The sequence below is a fragment of the Ursus arctos genome, unplaced genomic scaffold (genome assembly GCF_023065955.2).
Source record: "Ursus arctos isolate Adak ecotype North America unplaced genomic scaffold, UrsArc2.0 scaffold_30, whole genome shotgun sequence".
Taxonomy (NCBI): domain Eukaryota; kingdom Metazoa; phylum Chordata; class Mammalia; order Carnivora; family Ursidae; genus Ursus; species Ursus arctos.
In genome coordinates this window covers 17,889,058-17,906,486 of record NW_026622986.1, presented here as the reverse complement: position 1 = coordinate 17,906,486, position 17,429 = coordinate 17,889,058, and the positions used below count along the sequence as shown (strand labels likewise).

At 40.2% G+C, this 17,429-nt stretch overlaps 1 protein-coding gene and 1 long non-coding RNA gene across 3 annotated transcripts in view; both read right to left on the bottom strand.

Moving 5' to 3' along the window:
* The window catches only part of NEBL (nebulette), a 336,480-nt gene that overhangs the window by 271,750 nt on the left and 47,301 nt on the right, over window positions 1-17,429 (bottom strand). The gene's annotated exons all lie outside the window — the stretch shown is intronic.
* The window catches only part of LOC130542176 (uncharacterized), a 31,731-nt gene continuing 15,971 nt past the window's right edge, over window positions 1,670-17,429 (bottom strand). Inside the window, exon 2 of the long non-coding RNA XR_008956542.1 lies at window positions 1,670-17,227. This is a non-coding gene — a long non-coding RNA (uncharacterized LOC130542176). The remainder of the gene's footprint in view (window positions 17,228-17,429) is intronic.

The window sequence follows — 17,429 nt, the reverse complement described above, 5'->3', positions numbered from 1 at the left end:
CTTATGCCTATACCGCTCCTCTCCTTGATGACACTTGAAGATACGCCGCTTTATGGGCAAGACCTAGACTGCCTTTCTCCCCCACTGCAAACTGCTCAGCAGACACTCTATAAACATGACCGCATGCTTACGACAAGTATAAAAAGATCACGTTGTAACTCAAGGCTCTGTGTGAAAAATGAGACTACACAGAGCAGAAGAGTCTCGCTACAAAGTCCCAGCACCTCATTCAGGAGAGACTTCCAAGAAATGCTGAATGAATGAAGTAATCTTGCCTCTTCCCTCCTGTTCAGTCGCCAGCAACACTGGAGCCAAAGCCCAGGGGTCACGCACACCAGCACGGAGCAAGCCTGCTTGCTGCCAAGCCTTGATGTGACTTTACCACCTGGTCTGGTCATGGTTCTTGGTCAACTCATTAGGAAGCCTGGTGGGGAGTTTATGCATGGCTAGCCCTGTTGCACATGAATGCTTTTTAGAAAAGAGACCGGTGGATTAGTGCAGAAAAATGTGAAAGGGTTATGCCAATCTGATCTCCTCTATCCTAAGGCAGTGTCACTGCTTGTCACACTCACTGTGCCTAAACAGCTTCTTCCTAGCCATGAACCAATACCATGAACTCTTGGAAGACAAATGACCACAGATTGGAAAGAATCGCCCTCTAAAGTGCTTGACTTTCAGGTGAGGACCCGTTTTATTTTGTATGCTACATACAGGCAATTCTTGAAACGTTTTATTTCTTCCGAAGGGAGAGTGTACTTCAGAGATATTATTAAGTCCCGTCGGCTTTCTTCTTGTTGCTTTAGAAACGTCGAAATTTCACAATAGTGCCTTTTCAGTTACTGCATTTTAAAACAACAAACACGTTGATGCTTGTTTAGTTAATACATTAAAATGATTTTTCTCCAGAAACATATAAAAGTTTACATTTATTAGAGTAAAATTTTATTCTAATATGAATATATATATATTTCATCCTGTTGCCCTGAGGTTCATTTATATATATAAAAATATGTGTGTTTTTATATAAATATAAATATATAAATGAACCTCAGGGCAACAGGATAAAAAGAGGCAAAAATATTCCTCCTCATTGGCATCTTACTCTGTGGGGTAAACAAGTCACTTAGATAATCCTATATCTGCCCCCACTCGGGACTCTGGCAAGCCCCGCCTCCCCAGCCGCTCTCATCTCCCTCTAGAACCATGTGCCCTTCCCTTACCGCAAACACACCACAGGCTTCCATGCCTTGGCACTTGTCCTTCTTACCTGTTCTCTGCTTGGAATGGCCTCCCTCCTCCCCATCCGCAATACTGATCCCAGCCAACTGGTTGATCTGCTAAACTATCCACTGTAGACCCAGCAGAACCACTACTTTTCCACGGGATCTTTCTTAAGGCACCACCCATCCTCTCTCAACTAAAATTTGCCTGCCTTTCTCTTCTGGGCTTCCATCACCCCTTGTACACATCTCCAATAAAACGCAGGACACGGTGTCGCATACATTTACTTTTCTATCTCTGTGAACCCCTGGACGACAGAGACAGTTAACCTCTCTTTGTGTCCCCAAGGACTAGCAATTTCTATTGTAGTCAACAATAAACGTTTGTTGACTGAATGAATGAATGAGTTTTCTGAAAACCAGAGCTTCCTATTTTTTACCTCATGTCCTTTTTATGGTTAACTTTCTAAAAGGACCCTGCCATGTTAGAGTATAACACATAGTTAAACTTTTTTTTCCTGATGATGGAGTTCATCCTCATTTTATAAAATACCACCACGTCCATCTGGCTACTGATATGTACAGGACTGCCTGCTACAATCCCAAAAGCTTCCCCATGGCAGGGACTTAGGAATTCTTGAGCTAATTCTTCAGTTTCTCTGTTTCTCCTCTTTTTTTCAGACTTTCTCTTCCCCCACTTTTTAGTATAACTGCCTCTAACAATGCTCCGAATCCACTTCTCTTAATTGGTAGCCTTTAATCTGCTAAGGGCAGAGGAATTTGATAACTAAGCTTGTTAATCCTGTGCAACTAAAACTAAATAATCTTTGAATTGGTGCCTGTAAAGCAATAATGTCTTGGGGCTCTGGCATTTGGAATGTGTGACAACTACATACTTGAGTTGTTTGAGGGCTTAGAAATTTCCTCCTGGGTTCTCTGCCCCAGTTTGCGGTCCTGACCTCCACATAATTGAGATTTTATAATAATTAAGCATCTTAGATATGATTTGCCATAATCCCTCCTTAGAAGAAAAAGACTCACATGGAAATTTCACTCAGGAATTGGAAGTTTAAAATGAATTAAATGGCCCCCGGTACATTCTGAAATAGGCTAATACATTTCTGGACTGAATCCGACCGTTTGCAAAATAGGAAACATCATTAAACTAGTCACTGTACGTAGATATTGCATATTAATCAAGATAGGCTTCATGACGCTATGGGAACAAACAACTCACAACTATCAATGTCTTCCACTAACAGTGTTGTTGTTGTGGTTTGGTTTTTTTTTCCTCACTCATGCTACACACGCTACATGATTCCATCATGAATCACATTCTACATTCTCACCCTGGGATCAAACTTTCGATCACAGTATTATCAGCATCCAGGCAGAAGGAAAGAGAAATAGAGCACCACATACTGTCTCATAAAACTTCTGCCCAGAAGTGACACACGTCACCTCTTCTCTCGTTTCATTGGTCGAGGCAAGTCACATGGCCACTGGTGAGTCCAGCGAGGTAGGAAGGAATTCCTGTCCAGTCAGAACAATATGGTACTTCAGTTGTTCAACAGCCACGGTCTCCACAAAGCAGTATCACCCCCAGAATCTCTGCCTAGTACAAGCGCACACAGACTCTTGCTATCAACAAAGATAATGTCTATCTTCTAAATCACAAGTACATATGCATTCTCATCTCTGCTTTTTCCCCTTAATTACAAGCATATGTTTTTATAATGAACAAATTAGTCACACTTAACATTTTCATGTTGGTCCTTCCCTACCTTACTGACCTGTGTTACACTAAGCCACCTGGGGCCAAATGTCAGCTTTTAGGAATTAGAAAGTTGAGCAGCTTCCCTGTCCCCACCCAGATTGTCATCAGCCATTTCTCACCTGGCTCAGAATTAACACACAGCTCGTGGCTGCTGGTCCCTGCTGTTCACTTAAATATGTTTCTTTACTGAACTTCAGATATCCATATCCCCTGGCTAGTGAAGAGATCCACTTAGATGGCCTGAGGGCACTCCAGACTCAACATAACCAAAACCAAGTTCATCACCTACCCCCACAAAAGAGAATTACTATTTCCTTCCCAGTGTCCCACCTCCACCCAACCAGTAATCCCAACTAGAACTTAGGCTTGAACCCTCCCTCGCCTCCACACCCCAAGGTCACCTCTATTTCCTGAATCTTTCTCAGATTTGCCCATCTATTTCCTTTCCTACTACTCCTGCCTTGGTCCCAGCCTCCATTCTCTCCAGGCTTAGTAAAATAGCCCCAGACTGGAAACAAGAAAACAAGGTCGTACTTCACAATGAAAGTCTCAGAACATTTCCTGTTGGGACATTTGAACTTAGATCCTCATTTTCCTCAAAAAAACACCGACGGTGTTTAATGTGGCTATGACATTTTAATAAATGAAAGAAAGAATAAAGGATTAAGGATCCTAGCTAGACTTTATGTTCCTTCTACTACAAAGAAATAGAGCAGGAGACTAATAGGCAGCCTAGAAAATACAAAGTGTCGGTACAAAACATAAACACCTCACTTCCTTATCCAATTAGGTATCAGGTGCCTTCAAGTTTTCCTCTAAAACTTTTGCCAAATTCAATCATGTTCTCCATCTCTCCAACTGAGATTCTTAGCATGTCATGCTTCGATGGCTACGATGGGGTAATTTTTCTTCAACTTGTATTTGCTACTCATGTTTTATCCAAAATTAATTTAATCCTATAGCATGTCATTTTTCCGATTTGTTAAGGTCAGTTTGAATTCTTTCATATTTTACAGAGAACCAGCAACTCCATGAAATCTGCAAAGCTGATGCTTTGTTCTCTAAATCTTAATCGAGTTACCCACAAATACAATAAGCAGCAGTGGTCACTCTGCACTCTCATGCCTACCTATCCCTTCACTGACAGTGTGAACAATGCTAAATGCTCTATGGGTGTGATATGCACGCATATACCATTAGTACAGCCAAGAGAAAGGACCGGCTTATGAAAGTTAAGGTGAACAACTATTACTGCTCCATTATTTACCTGTCTTTCTATATATAGAAGACAGATTAGCCTAATGCCACTTAGTTTCTACAAAACCCAGTTGGTTACTAGATTCATCTAAAAACAATAATAAATTATTTCATGATTTTTTTTTTTCTGAGATCTCATCCTGTATTTGATGTTAGTCTGACTTGTCTACAATTTCCATGGTCAATCTATTTCGGCTGTGTGTTTTTTAAGCTAGTTGCAATACTTCGTGTATTTTCATTCTTAGAGACGTCTCTTTATCTCCATAATTAAAAAATAATAACAATAATGATTTGCCACCACAGTGGCACCTGCTAGTTCTTTCAATACCCAGCATGCCTGACTAATACAAATAGTTCTAGTTCTTCAAAGCACTTTTTAACTCTTTTTCTATTTTGACTCTCTTTACTTTCATCAAAACTGGGAACTGTTCCAGGCTCCTTCACATCTGATACCTCTTATGAAGAGTGAATTGAATAAGACATTAAAAGCCTCTGCCTTTTCACCAGCTTCTGTTACCGGTTTTCCTGGCCTGTCTATCAGGGACCCATGCCAAGCAACTGGTGAAATTATATTACAACAAAGTCTTTCTGAAACTTGCAGTAACTAGCCCATATGGACAGGGTCCAAAGTGGACTAACACTATATTCTCTCTGATGTGGGGAAAGTTTATGACAAAAGAATAAGAGAGAATATAGATTGCCTTTTTTTAATTTGTTATACTTAATTTTTTTTTCTCTTGGCTTCTCGTGCACCTTCCAAGAGGAAGGAAAAACGGGAGAATTTTTTAAGAGCATTTCTATTTATTTAAAATCAAGTCAACCCATTTTTCGCTTTAACACAAGCAAATGAAGATTCTTCAAGATCTGATCTCTTTTCACCTGACTGTGTCGACCTTGATGACTCAGAGGAGAACTATTTGGCGAGAGAGAGAGAGAGAGAAAGAAAGAAAGAAAGAAAGAAAGAAAGAAAGGAAGGAAAAGAAAAGAAGAGAAGAGGAAAGAAAAGAAAAGAGAAGAGAAGAAAAGAAAAAAGAAAAGAAAAAAAAACTTGCATGCTGGTACCAGAGTCTACCGGCCTACAGTGTCCAAGGCATTTTATTAGAGGACCATGAGTTGGGCAAGATTTTATAGATGAGAAAGAAAGAAATTAGCAGGAAAAGGTCACTCTGGTTGCTTCCGTCTCCTCCTCCTGTCAAATAGTGCTTCCAAAGAACAAGCATCCAGAGCCAAGCTCATCAGCCCCTCTACCAGCAGTAGAAAAACTCCATCAGGGTTTAGCCACTTCACTAAACCCATGCAAACTGAATAACATTTCCAAATCGCCACTCTTGCCAACAAGCTGAAACAAGAGAAAAACGTACATCTATATGTGGTCAAAAGGTTTTAATTGCTTCCTTCATGATTAAAGACAGTCGGTAGAATCAAGAATACGAAAAGAGCTGTAGGGCTTCTTCAGCTCCCATATCCACAAATCTCTATCTTCACCAAATACATCTAAGTTCACCCACTAGAAAAGAAGAAAAATACTTTTTCCCGAAAAATCTGCTGCTTCACACACAAATCACTATACTACTTGTGGGGGGAAAAAATGTTTGTAATGTCCTAGACTGGTTTTCTAAGCCTCCACTTACACATGTTACTCATATTCCGTGAATCACAGCAGAGTTCTCACTGACCTCCTTTTGGAGAGATAATATATTTTTTCTTAGAACCAGGAAACATTTTATCATTTTTGTGAAAGACTATTCTCCATTCCAAGCTTTCTATAGAAAATTCTATTTATCTGTGGTTTGATACTTTAAGTATTATTACTCAACTTAATTCCTTCTTATAAGTTCTTAAGAGTCCAAAGAAAGCCTGCAGTCAGCTACTGTTTAAAGCCTGTTCCTTCCCAAATGTCACTCTTTGGTGGCAGCATGTGTTTTACCTCTTGGCCTTCAAGCCTCACATCGCTGAAAGTGGATTTCCCTGAACCAGATTCATCAACTAGAAGATGATAATACCGTATGGGAAACTAGAACTCTTCCCCGTTAACTATTCTCCAGTGCAGGTGAATAAAAAACGAGGGCCCACAGGCAGAGCCAGTGGCTACAGCACAGGAAAAAAAAGAAATCTCGTTATAATTAGGCAAAGGGATCCAAAGTGTAGGTGTTCCTATGACTTATATTAGTGCACTCAAAATCTGACACCATTAAGCATTGTGATTCATGGACCACCTACATCAAAGTCAATGGGAGCATTTTTTTAAAATACAGGTTCCAAGGCCTCATCTCTGACCAACTATATTGGAATCTAAGAAGTGGGGTCCAAGTTCCCGGGACTATTATTAAGTGCACTAAAGTTTCAGAATCCCTGCCCTGAAAGATGAGTAGAGAGCTATCTGGTGGTTAAGCTATGGATCGGGCTCAGGAGGATATGGATTGAGTTGGGGAAAATCTAGCATAAGAAAAGATCGAGGCAGGGGCGCCTGGGTGGCACAGCGGTTGAGCGTCTGCCTTCGGCTCAGGGCGTGATCCCGGCGTTATGGGATCGAGCCCCACATCAGGCTCCTCTGCTATGAGCCTGCTTCTTCCTCTCCCACTCCCCCTGCTTGTGTTCCCTCTCTCACTGGCTGTCTCTATCTCTGTTGAATAAATAAATAAAAATCTTTAAACAAAAAAGAAAAGAAAAGAAAAGAAAAGAAAAGATCAAGGCAGAAGGAGCAACAAGGGGATCAAGGTCAGAATAAGGTAAACTGATGAGGAGAGGTAACCAAAACTACCTACAAGTTCCCTTAGATAAAGAAATTCTTTAAAAATTCTCACCAATAAACTTTTGGAAAACATTGAACTAAGAGTGTTAAACAATGAAACAACTACCTTTAAAATAAAAGCACTAAACGGCTATTCGAATTGTTGAGCTTGAGGGTTTCGAAGCAAATCAGATTATGTAGAACATACATAACATCACTGTATATATGCGAAGTAGGATGAAGTATGGGAAATATGGTTCAAACCAGAATGGTGACTTTCTTTTTAATCTCAAATATTTTCTATATTGGTTCACCTTTAATTGAATTTAGAGCACTCTGTGCTCAAGGACTAAAGGGTACCCCAGCGGTGATTGTCTCCTGGCCACCAGTTGGCTTCCTTCTGTCTCAGTCTGAAGCAGTCTATCAACGTCAGCTTTCTGAGAAACTGATAGGGAAGAAGTGGGTTTGGTTTTCTCGTGCTCCTTGCTCCACCAGTCTTCATGGGACTGTTCAAGAGACCAGAGCCGGAACCTAAGAAAATCTGGATTCTGGTCTCTACTAATCCACTGATAGACTGAATAAGTCATCTAACTTTGTAGGTTGCAGCTTCCTCACCAGTACAATGAAAAGGTTAGACCAGATCATCTGGCTCCAAAACGCTAAATGTCACATTACACACAACTGTGATGCTGTGCTTTTTGCTTTAAAGAAGAAAGAACCAGGGTGCCTCGGTGGCTCCGTCGGTTAACTGCATCAGGCTCCCTGATCAGCAAGGAGTCAGCTTGTCCCTCTGCCCTTTCCCTGCTCATGCTCTTTCTCTCTCTCTCTCTCAAATAAATAATCTTTAAATATAAATAAATAAATAAATAAATAAATAAATAAATAAATAAATAAAGGGGCGCCTGGGTGGCTCAGTCATTAAGCATCTGCCTTCAGCTCAGGGCGTGATCCCAGGGTCCTGGGATTGAGCCTCGCATTGGGCTCCCTGCTCCGCTGGAGCCTGCTTCTCCCTCTCCCACTCCCCCTGCTTGTGTTCCCTCTCTCGCTGGCTATCTCTCTCTCTGTCAAATAAATAAATAAAATCTTTAAATAAATAAATAAATACACAAACATACATAAACAAATAAATAAGACAGAACCCGCAGACATCTCAATTTGTTTTCCCCCCAAAGAGAAATGTAATATGTCAAAATGATCTTGTTATTAAGAATATGACTTTGGGAAAACAGACAAGATTCTGACTAAAAGGAAAATGAAATCTACTTTGGGCTTCAGATACCAGTGAAATTCTAAGGCCCTCTTCCTTACCTTCCCTCCACCGACCTTCCTTCAGGCTCTCTCTCCTCCCTAATCTCACCCTCTACCAGCGAATTTCTCCAGCTCCCATTGGACATATTCTGATTTGCGTGTAGAACTTAGTCCTCAAAAAAATTTAGCTGAGGGTAGTATCTTAGATTAGCCTAAAGAAGTCACCAAAACATCATTAAAGGGTCTGTAAAGAACATAATATTTATACATATTTTTGGAGATACTCAGTTTTAAGTGTATATTTTTAACAGAGATGTAGACTGGTTTCACTACATCCATCTACCTCTCCTACTTTTCACCTACTATGGGCCTACTTTTCACCTACTATGGGCCCCTGCATTTGATCCTAGCTCCCCCACCCAGTTCCCCTACCCTTCTTAGTCGCGGCATCAATAACCCACGAGCTGTCCTGAAAACCAAAAAAGTAATTATCTCTCAGCTTATATTTCATTTAAATACATGTGTAGGAGTTTTTTGATTTCTCAGATACCACTACTTTGGAAACTTTTGCCCACGTGCTGCCAGTTCTTTACTGTTTCCAAACAAAATTTACAACAACTGTTGCTTCTTAGCAAAAAAAAAAAAAAAAAAAAAAAGAACCCAATAATAAATAGAGTGCATGCCTTCTGTTCCCTATAGCGATGGGCTTGTCTCTATTTCAGCATTGCTTAAACTAGTCATTTCATGTATCGTCAGGCTTTGGGGTCTCTGCCTGTATTATTCTGGGTACACCATCACCCACAAAATATTTACAAACAGGTCTCCACGGCAAGCAACAAGAACAAATGGAAAAGTCTGAGAGAACTGTAAACAGAAAAGAGAAGCCTGATGAGAACTGAAATGCAGCCCATCGGAAAGCAACTGCTTTCATCGCAACAGCTGAAATTATCAGCATTTCCCTGAAACATGACAAGAACCACACAATAAATGAAGACATTGGACTTTTTATGGATGTAATAGTCACATACAGCTCGATGCAGAAGACTCTAATGACACAAGGGCAGTCACCTTCTGCATACAAATTCTATTCCATGTTTAATGGACTAGACGAGTGTTGCCATTTTAATTCATGGCCCTACATAAAACGAACATTATAATAATCTCCTTTTGAATCTTTATGTTTTCCGTAACCCTGGTAGCTAAGTGCTGATACCAACAATTATCTCAGCGTAAACAGTGGCTGGGAAAGGCAGAAATCTGTAACAACGGGTCAGTTGAGAAAAGGCAACAGTGAGGTGTGGGTGTGGAGTTATGGCAGTGACAGAATGCAAGCAGTAGGCACGTCTCAGGTAAAAACAGAGCAGAACACGCGGAGTCCGCATATGAAAGGAGACACTCACTCATTTACGCAAAAGACAAAGGCAGAACCAGGACTTGCTCCTCCTTTTAGCCCTAGAACTCCTCCCGGCACACAGTAGGCAGTCAATAAATGCTCACCGAGTGAAAACACAGCGCCAAATACAGAGTCGGGAAACCCACTGATGTTAAGGGATTATTACACAAATAAAATGTCATCATTTCACATACAGGGCATGTGGATGGATTTTTCTCTCTCTCTCTCTTAGGAATGAGAAGCCACTCTGGGTATCTTCATGCTAGACGTGGAATAATTTCTTATTTCCCAATTTCCTCTCTCAATAAACCCTCCCCCTCTGATCAATTCATGAAGACGAATTCAGGTCTTTTAGGGCTCTGCAAGGCTGCTACAGGAAAGCATAAATATCCTTCAATAGGTATTGCCATAATTTGAATGTACAAAGAAAAAAAAAACAAATTTTGATAGAGTCCCCCTCTGGCCCACTTCCTCCACGGCCTCGCCTCGGTGATGATTTGAATAGTTGTTTTGTCTATGGCCACAGCCTTTGCAAAGAAGTCAAAGTGGAACAAGTTTGCCTTTTTCGTAAACATACCATTTTAAAAGATCTATTACAAGACGGAAACGTGTTGAGTAAATTATTAAACTAAAGGTGAACGGTATGGATTCAACAATTCGATTTTCTTTCCGTATAACCTCAAACACTCTTAGTACCCCGCCCACCTACACGGCTGCCTCCCTCAGCCCCCTTTTCCCCTCTCCCCTCGCCTCCTCCCCACCTGCTGCCTGCGCTCTGTCCCTTCACACCAGCCTGCCACGGCTATTCCCACCATCTGGAGTCGGTTTTCAGTATCTCTGTCTCATCAACTCTCCCATCTATTTTAAAATATCATCTGAAAACATATGTTTCCCACACACACACCCCTTTCAATTTCCTCTCTGCTTTTATTTATTTCATCCTCTGACTTCCTTCAGCTCTGAGAAACCCATCTGATGCACTTCAGAAAAGCGCTCTACAAAGGGCCATCACTGCATTTGATAGGCAAGATTGTCATCTCTCAGGTTAGAAATACCTCATAGGAGTGGTCAGCACATGCTGCTGCATTTTATCTGCATGAGCTGATGGAAAGGGAGAGAAGGAACATGAACCAGGAGATGAGGGCATTTCTAACATTAACATTACCTCGAATGCTGCGGGTCACTTCCAAGTGCAGTGTTGCTCTGCCCTGTTGCCCAGGACGGCAAAGAAGCCAACCCAAGGTCATCCCTGAAGGTCACCGTCCTGAACATCTTTTTAAACACTTAGAACTCAGGAAGAAGCTGCCTCACCCATTTTTAAGATTGCCAATAAGAGTTGGGGGGGAAAAAGCAAAAAGCCTCCCTCCATTCTTTCTATTTCTTCAAAGATTTGCCCAATAATCTGGACCCCCCCCAAAAAAAAATAGAGAGTAAGAAACAAAAACCACAAAACAGAAAGAGGATAGACCTGCTCTAGACACCCAGTCAGTCAGAAACTTCCATGTGTGGACTGCCCAGCCATCTCGTTCTCTTGCCTCTTTACCTTCTCTAATTAACCTCTGCAGCTGTGATTACTCCCTTTTAATTCTCACCGCCAGCATTTACTAATCACGTGTAAGTTGCGTGGCACTCCCCCATTCTCCAGCATCGGCTGATGCTTTTTTGCACTGTGCGGTTGATTGAGATTCTTTCATCCTGTTTGCCTTTTCTTTCTTTATGTCCCCTTACCACAGTGAAGAAGCTGAAAAATGAGGATCTCACTCTCAAACTCCACTCTATTGTCAGGTCTGCGGGCTGCAGCCCTTGTGAGAGCTGGCAGAATCGCTGTTGCTAGGCAACACTTTGCACCCTGAGTAAAAGATAAAGAGCACCATGCACGAGTCTGAGGACGAGGCAGTCCAGTTCCCCGTGAACTCTGGGGGGCCGACCTCGGGACAATCAACAGAGAAATGTCTATTCTATTAATACGGGGCTTGGGGAGTCGGGGGGGGGGGGAGTTCTTAAATTTTCTTTCTTTTTCTTTAGATCATTTCTCATTTTCTCCAAAAGGAGCATGACCTAATGGGCAGAGTAGTGGATGGCAAACCCATAATTTGGGTTTCCAGGATTGATTGGTGCCACAAATTTCCTTGTTGAACAGAGATGCTTCGTTATATACCCTTTCATGACTCAGTTTCTTTCCCTTAAACAAGTAAAAATTAAAACCAACTGTTTCACAAAATTGCAAGAAATTAATCTTTTCAACAGTATTATAACATCCTCAGCAACGACTAAACCACGATCTAAGTTATTAAATGACAATAACACATGTCCTGCCAGTCTTCCTCAGGTGTCCCTCGTGGGCAGCAGGTCCCATTCTCTCATACCGACCTTCCGCGGAAACATTTTGTGATTCCTTTGGAGGCAAAATTAACCCCCAGGAAGTAATGTTAGAGGAGGGAGGGTTCTGTCCTTCATTCACAGGTTGAAACAGCAGTGGGTGGGCCAGTGATGGGGTAGAAGACCGAGCCTGCCCTGCGCCAGCCCCATCAGGCTTTCCGTTCTGTGTCACTTCCTAAATTGGGGCCAGAACGAAAGTTGTGGGGGACTTTACAAAACCATTAGGTGGAAAAACAAGAATGAGCCACGTCTCCGATGGCTTCATGGAGCACAGCCACCGCATCGGCTCAGACTTGGGTGATAGAGAAATACACTTCGGTCTTGGTTAGGCTGCTATTATTTAGCTTCTCGGTCACTTGCGGACCATAAATAATATGCACCCCAGTAATTTATGTTCTACCTTGGAGGCTGTCCCAGACCTAAGAAGTGTCAAGCATGCCAGTAAAACAACTCTGTACCCAAAGGGAAGTCCAAAAAGTTTTATAAGTGGAAACTGTAATAAGATCTACCAGTTACCGAGTGCGTCTTTCCACTAAGGCAAGAATGTGAAGCAGTTCTCATCTATTATTCAGTTTAAGAAACATCATGCTTTCAACTAACCAGTATATGTTTACTAAGCACCACTGTGTACGAAACACGGTCTAACACGGAGTGGAAGCCACGAAGATGGACAGGACGTGCCAGTCTTCCTGGAACTAATGTTCTCATGGGGGAGTCATGAGACATAACGTTTTGATTAGGCTTAATTGAACAATGCGTGATGATGAAGAGCATCTCTAAGGTCTCATCTGCTCTAAATACCTACGCTTCTACCACAACTGTTAATAAGCTACTGCAGCGACTCACCAGCGGCAGAAGTTAGGATTCTTTTTACAGCGTTAATGAAGCATAATGGGCACACAATAGAATGCACATACTTAAAGGGCACAGTTGGGGCTCCTGGGTGGCTCAGTCAGGGAAGCATCTGCCTTTGGCTCACATCATGATCTCAGGGTCCTGGGATCGAGCCCCGCATCAGGCTCCCTACTCAGTGGGGAGTCTGCTTCTCCCTCTCCCTCTGCTCCTCCACCCCTCCTCCCACTCATTCTCTCTCTCTCAAATAAATAAATAAAATTCTTTAAAACTAAAAAAGTAAAGTATACAGTTAAAGGGTTACGACATACATATACCCATGAAACCATGACTACAATCAAAATAATAAAGATTTCCATCATCAATAGTTTTTTCATATTTCTTTGTGTTCCATCCCTCCTCCTCCTCCTCCAAAAACCCAAACCCAGGGAACCACCAATACGCGTTCAGACCAGTTTGTGTTTTCTAGAATTGCATTGCAGTGGAATCACGCAGTGTGTACGTGTTACTGACTGATTCCTCTGACTCGGTATAATTATTTTGAGATTCGTCCATGTTGTTGAGCGTATTGATATTTTCTTCCTTTTCATTGTTGAGTAGTATTACATTGTATGGATATACCAAAATTTATCCATCACAGATAAATTCACATTTATCCATTCACACTGACAGACATTTGGGTTGTTTCCAGTTTGGGGCTATCAGAAATAAAACTACAGGGCTATGAACATTCATGTACAAATCTTTATACACACATGTTGAACACACATGTTTTATTTCTCTTGGATAACTAGGAGTAGAATCACTGGAGAATATGGTATCCAATGTTTTAGGAAACGTTTATAAAATTTTGTACCATTTTATATACCCACCAGCAGCTCTGAGAGTTCCTGTTTCTCCCCATTCTTTTCAATTATTGATATGGTTGGTCTTTTTAATATTATGCATTCTAACAGGAGCGCGGTGTTGTATCTGAGGTTTTACTTTACATCGACTAATGACTAATCATGTGAAAAAAGATGCTTCTCTAACTCTTCTGCCTGTTTTTAACGGGTTTCACAAGGTTTTTGTCTTCTTGCTGTTGAGTTTTAAGAGTTCCTTATAATGTCCACTATACTTTAGTAATAATTATTAATAATAATAATAAACTAGAAAAAAAGTCTTTTATATATTCTTTGTGTGACACATATTTTGTAATATTTTCTCCCAGTTTTAGCTTCCTAATTCACTTTCTTATTAACACCATTTGAGGAAAAAAAGGTTTGAATTTCCAAGAAATACAATTTATCCGTTTTTTCTTTTATTGTTTCTGCTTTTTGTATCGTATTTTTTCAATATTTGCTTAACTCGTGATCACTAAAACTTTCTTCCACATTTTCCACTAGAAACTTAATTGTCTTTCATTTACGCCTATGATCCACTTCAAGTTAATTTTTGTGCATGATATGAGGTTAGAGTTAAAACCTTTTTTTTTCCCATGCGTATACCTATACAATGGTTCCAGCACCATTCGTTGAAAAAATTTTCCTTACCCAGGTGAGTTAACTTGGCATCTTTACAGAAAATCACTGTGTTCCATCTTCTACCTTTATGCTACTACCACACAGTCTTGATTACTGTAACTTTATGAGTCTTGAAATCAGGCAATATACATGTTCCAATTTTCTTCTTCTTTTTTTAAGATTATATTTTAAATCAGCAGTCAAGTTCTGCAAAACAAAAAGGCTGCTAGGATTTCAACTGGGATAATAAAAAATATGTAGATCAATTTGGAGAACTGACATAATAATATTAAGTCTTTCAATCTATAAGCATGGTCTATCTGTGCAGTTATTTAGACCTTAATTAATTTTTCTCAGCAAAATTTTATAGTCTTCAGTGTAGAAGTCTTAAACATTTTTTGTCAAATTAATCCCAAAGTATTTCGTAACTTTTGATGCTATTGTAAATGGTATTGTTTTTCAATTTTTAGTTCTAATTGTTCATTGCTAGTATATAGTAATATAATCAATATGTATTTTGATCTCATATCTTACAATCCTGTAAAATTCACTCTTTCAGGTAGCGTTTTGTTTTGTTTTGTTTTAGATTCTTTAGGATTATCTACATATTGTCTGTAAATAAAGACACTTTGCCCTTTTTTCCCAGTCCATGTGCATTTTATTTCTTTTTCTTGCCTTATTGCCTTGACAAGAACTTCCAAGACTACTTTGAATAGAAGTTATGAAAGCAGATATCCTTCCTTGTTCCTCATCTTAGGTAAAAGCTTCCAGTCTTTCACCATTAAGATGTTAGCTTTATGTTTGTCACAGATGCCCTGTATCAGGATGAAGAAGTTCCCTTCTATTCCTAGTTTGCTGAGTTTTCATCAGGAAGGGATATAGTCAGATACAGTCAGGAAATAGTGGTGGTTTCTATGTCTGATTAAGGTACACATATGCTTTTTTCTTTTTTAGTCTGCTGACACAAATAAAATTGATTGGTGTTTAAATTTTAAACCAACCCTGCATTCCTGGGATTAAACCCTTACTTCACCATGATGTATTATCCTTTTTATATATTGTTGGATTTGATGGGCTGAAAGTTGATTAGGGACTTTTATATCTGTGTTTATGAAGGATATTGGTCTGTAATTTTCATCTTTTGTAAATTTGTTGTCTAGTTTCAGAATTAGGATACTACTGACCTCATAACCTCTACCATTTCCTGGAAGAGTTTGTGTAGAATTACTATTTCTCCATTAAATACTGGTAGAATTCACCAGTGAAAGCAACTAGTCTGGAGTTATCTTTGTAAGAATGTCTTTAAATACAAATTTAAAATTTTTTAATAAAAACACGATCACTCAATTTACCTATTTCTTTTTTAAGTAGGGGGTAGGGGATCTGTGCCAATTCTGAATCTTTTTCTGTAGATTGTTTTTCTCCTCATTCTGGGTCATATTTTCCTGATTCTTTGAATTTGATTGGATGCCAGACAATGTGAATTTTACTTTGTTGAGGCTGGAGGTTTTCTACATTCCTTTAAATATTTGGGGGCTTTCTGTTGGATTCAATAAAGTTACTTGAAAACAACTTGATCCTTGCATGGCTTGCCTTTAAGCTTTGTTAAACAAGACCAGAACAGTCTTTAGTCTAAGAGCTAATTTTGCCATAGAACTGAGGCAATGGTCTTCTGAGAACCCCAGTTGATACCCTGTATGTATGGGTGGTGGACTCCACCTGGTTCTTTGCCATGTCTTTTCCTGGTCTCAGGCAGTTTTTTCACATGCATTCACTGGAAACTACGCAGATCTCTGCGGCTGTCTCTCTGTGATTCTCTGCAGCTGTCTCTCTGTGATTCTCTACTATCCAGGACCTTGACACCCTGTGAATTCTAGTGGCGGTAACCTCTTCAAACTGTCTCGTCAAATGAAGGTGATAGCTCAGCTCTGTTATGTGTCTGAAAATATAATATATACTCCAGGCAGTAAGCTGGAGCAATCACATTTGTTTCCCTTCTCTGAAAGATTACTGTTTTGTGCTACTTGTCTAATGTCTGCAAACTGTTGTTTCACATATTTTCCCTGGTTATTTTTAGTTTTTTAAGTTGAGAAAGTAATTCCTGCCCCTTTTACTCTATCATCACTGAAAACATGTCTTATCTCTAAATAATCTCCACATCTTAATCTGTTCTTTCCAAAATCAACTTTAGAGGGTCAATTGAGTGTAACATGGTGGTTAAATGGGCTCTGGAGTCAGACAACACTGTTCAAGTACCAACTTTGCCACTACTCTCTGCATGATCTTACACAGGTTATTCAACCTCTCTCAGCCCATCTTGCTTATCCAAAAAATAAGAATGGTATAAGTACATACCTCCCCCATAGGGATGTTGTGGGATTTAACTGAAAAAATACACATAAAGCATCTAATATCTCTCCTAGTACATGGTAATTACTCAATGATAGTTGTTGTTTAAAATATTCATCATTGTAATCTTTTCAAATGCTGACTGACAAAGGTTACAACCTAGTGTCACTGGCTAATCTAGCCACCTCACAGCTATTACCAATGACACCTGTGCCCACCATGGCTATACATGAACTATCTATGCTAGCTGAAGAATCCGGTCAAGTTCAAGAACTGACAGGAATGTCTTTTCTAGCTAATGGGTTATAATTGTTGCTCCCCAGTTCCTTCCTGGTCATCATTCTTTCTATAGTTGTCTTTCAGCAAGGTCAAAATATCACCATCTAATAGCTATTCTGGCCTGCTTCCCTCTGAAGAAGCAAAATGCTCCTTTTCCATATTCATTCCAAGTCCTCCATATGCATTGACTCAATTTTATATCTAGTTTAACAATAAAATTCTAAAAGCATACTTAAAAACCTAAATTGAGGGGCGCCTGGGTAGCGCAGTCGTTAAAGCGTCTGCCTTCGGCTCAGGGCGTGATCCTGGCGTACCGGGATCGAGTCCCACATCAGGCTCCTCCGCTATGAGCCTGCTTCTTCCTCTCCCACTCCCCCTGCTTGTGTTCCCTCTCTCGCTGGCTGTCTCTCTGTCACATAAATAAATAAAAAATCTTTAAAAA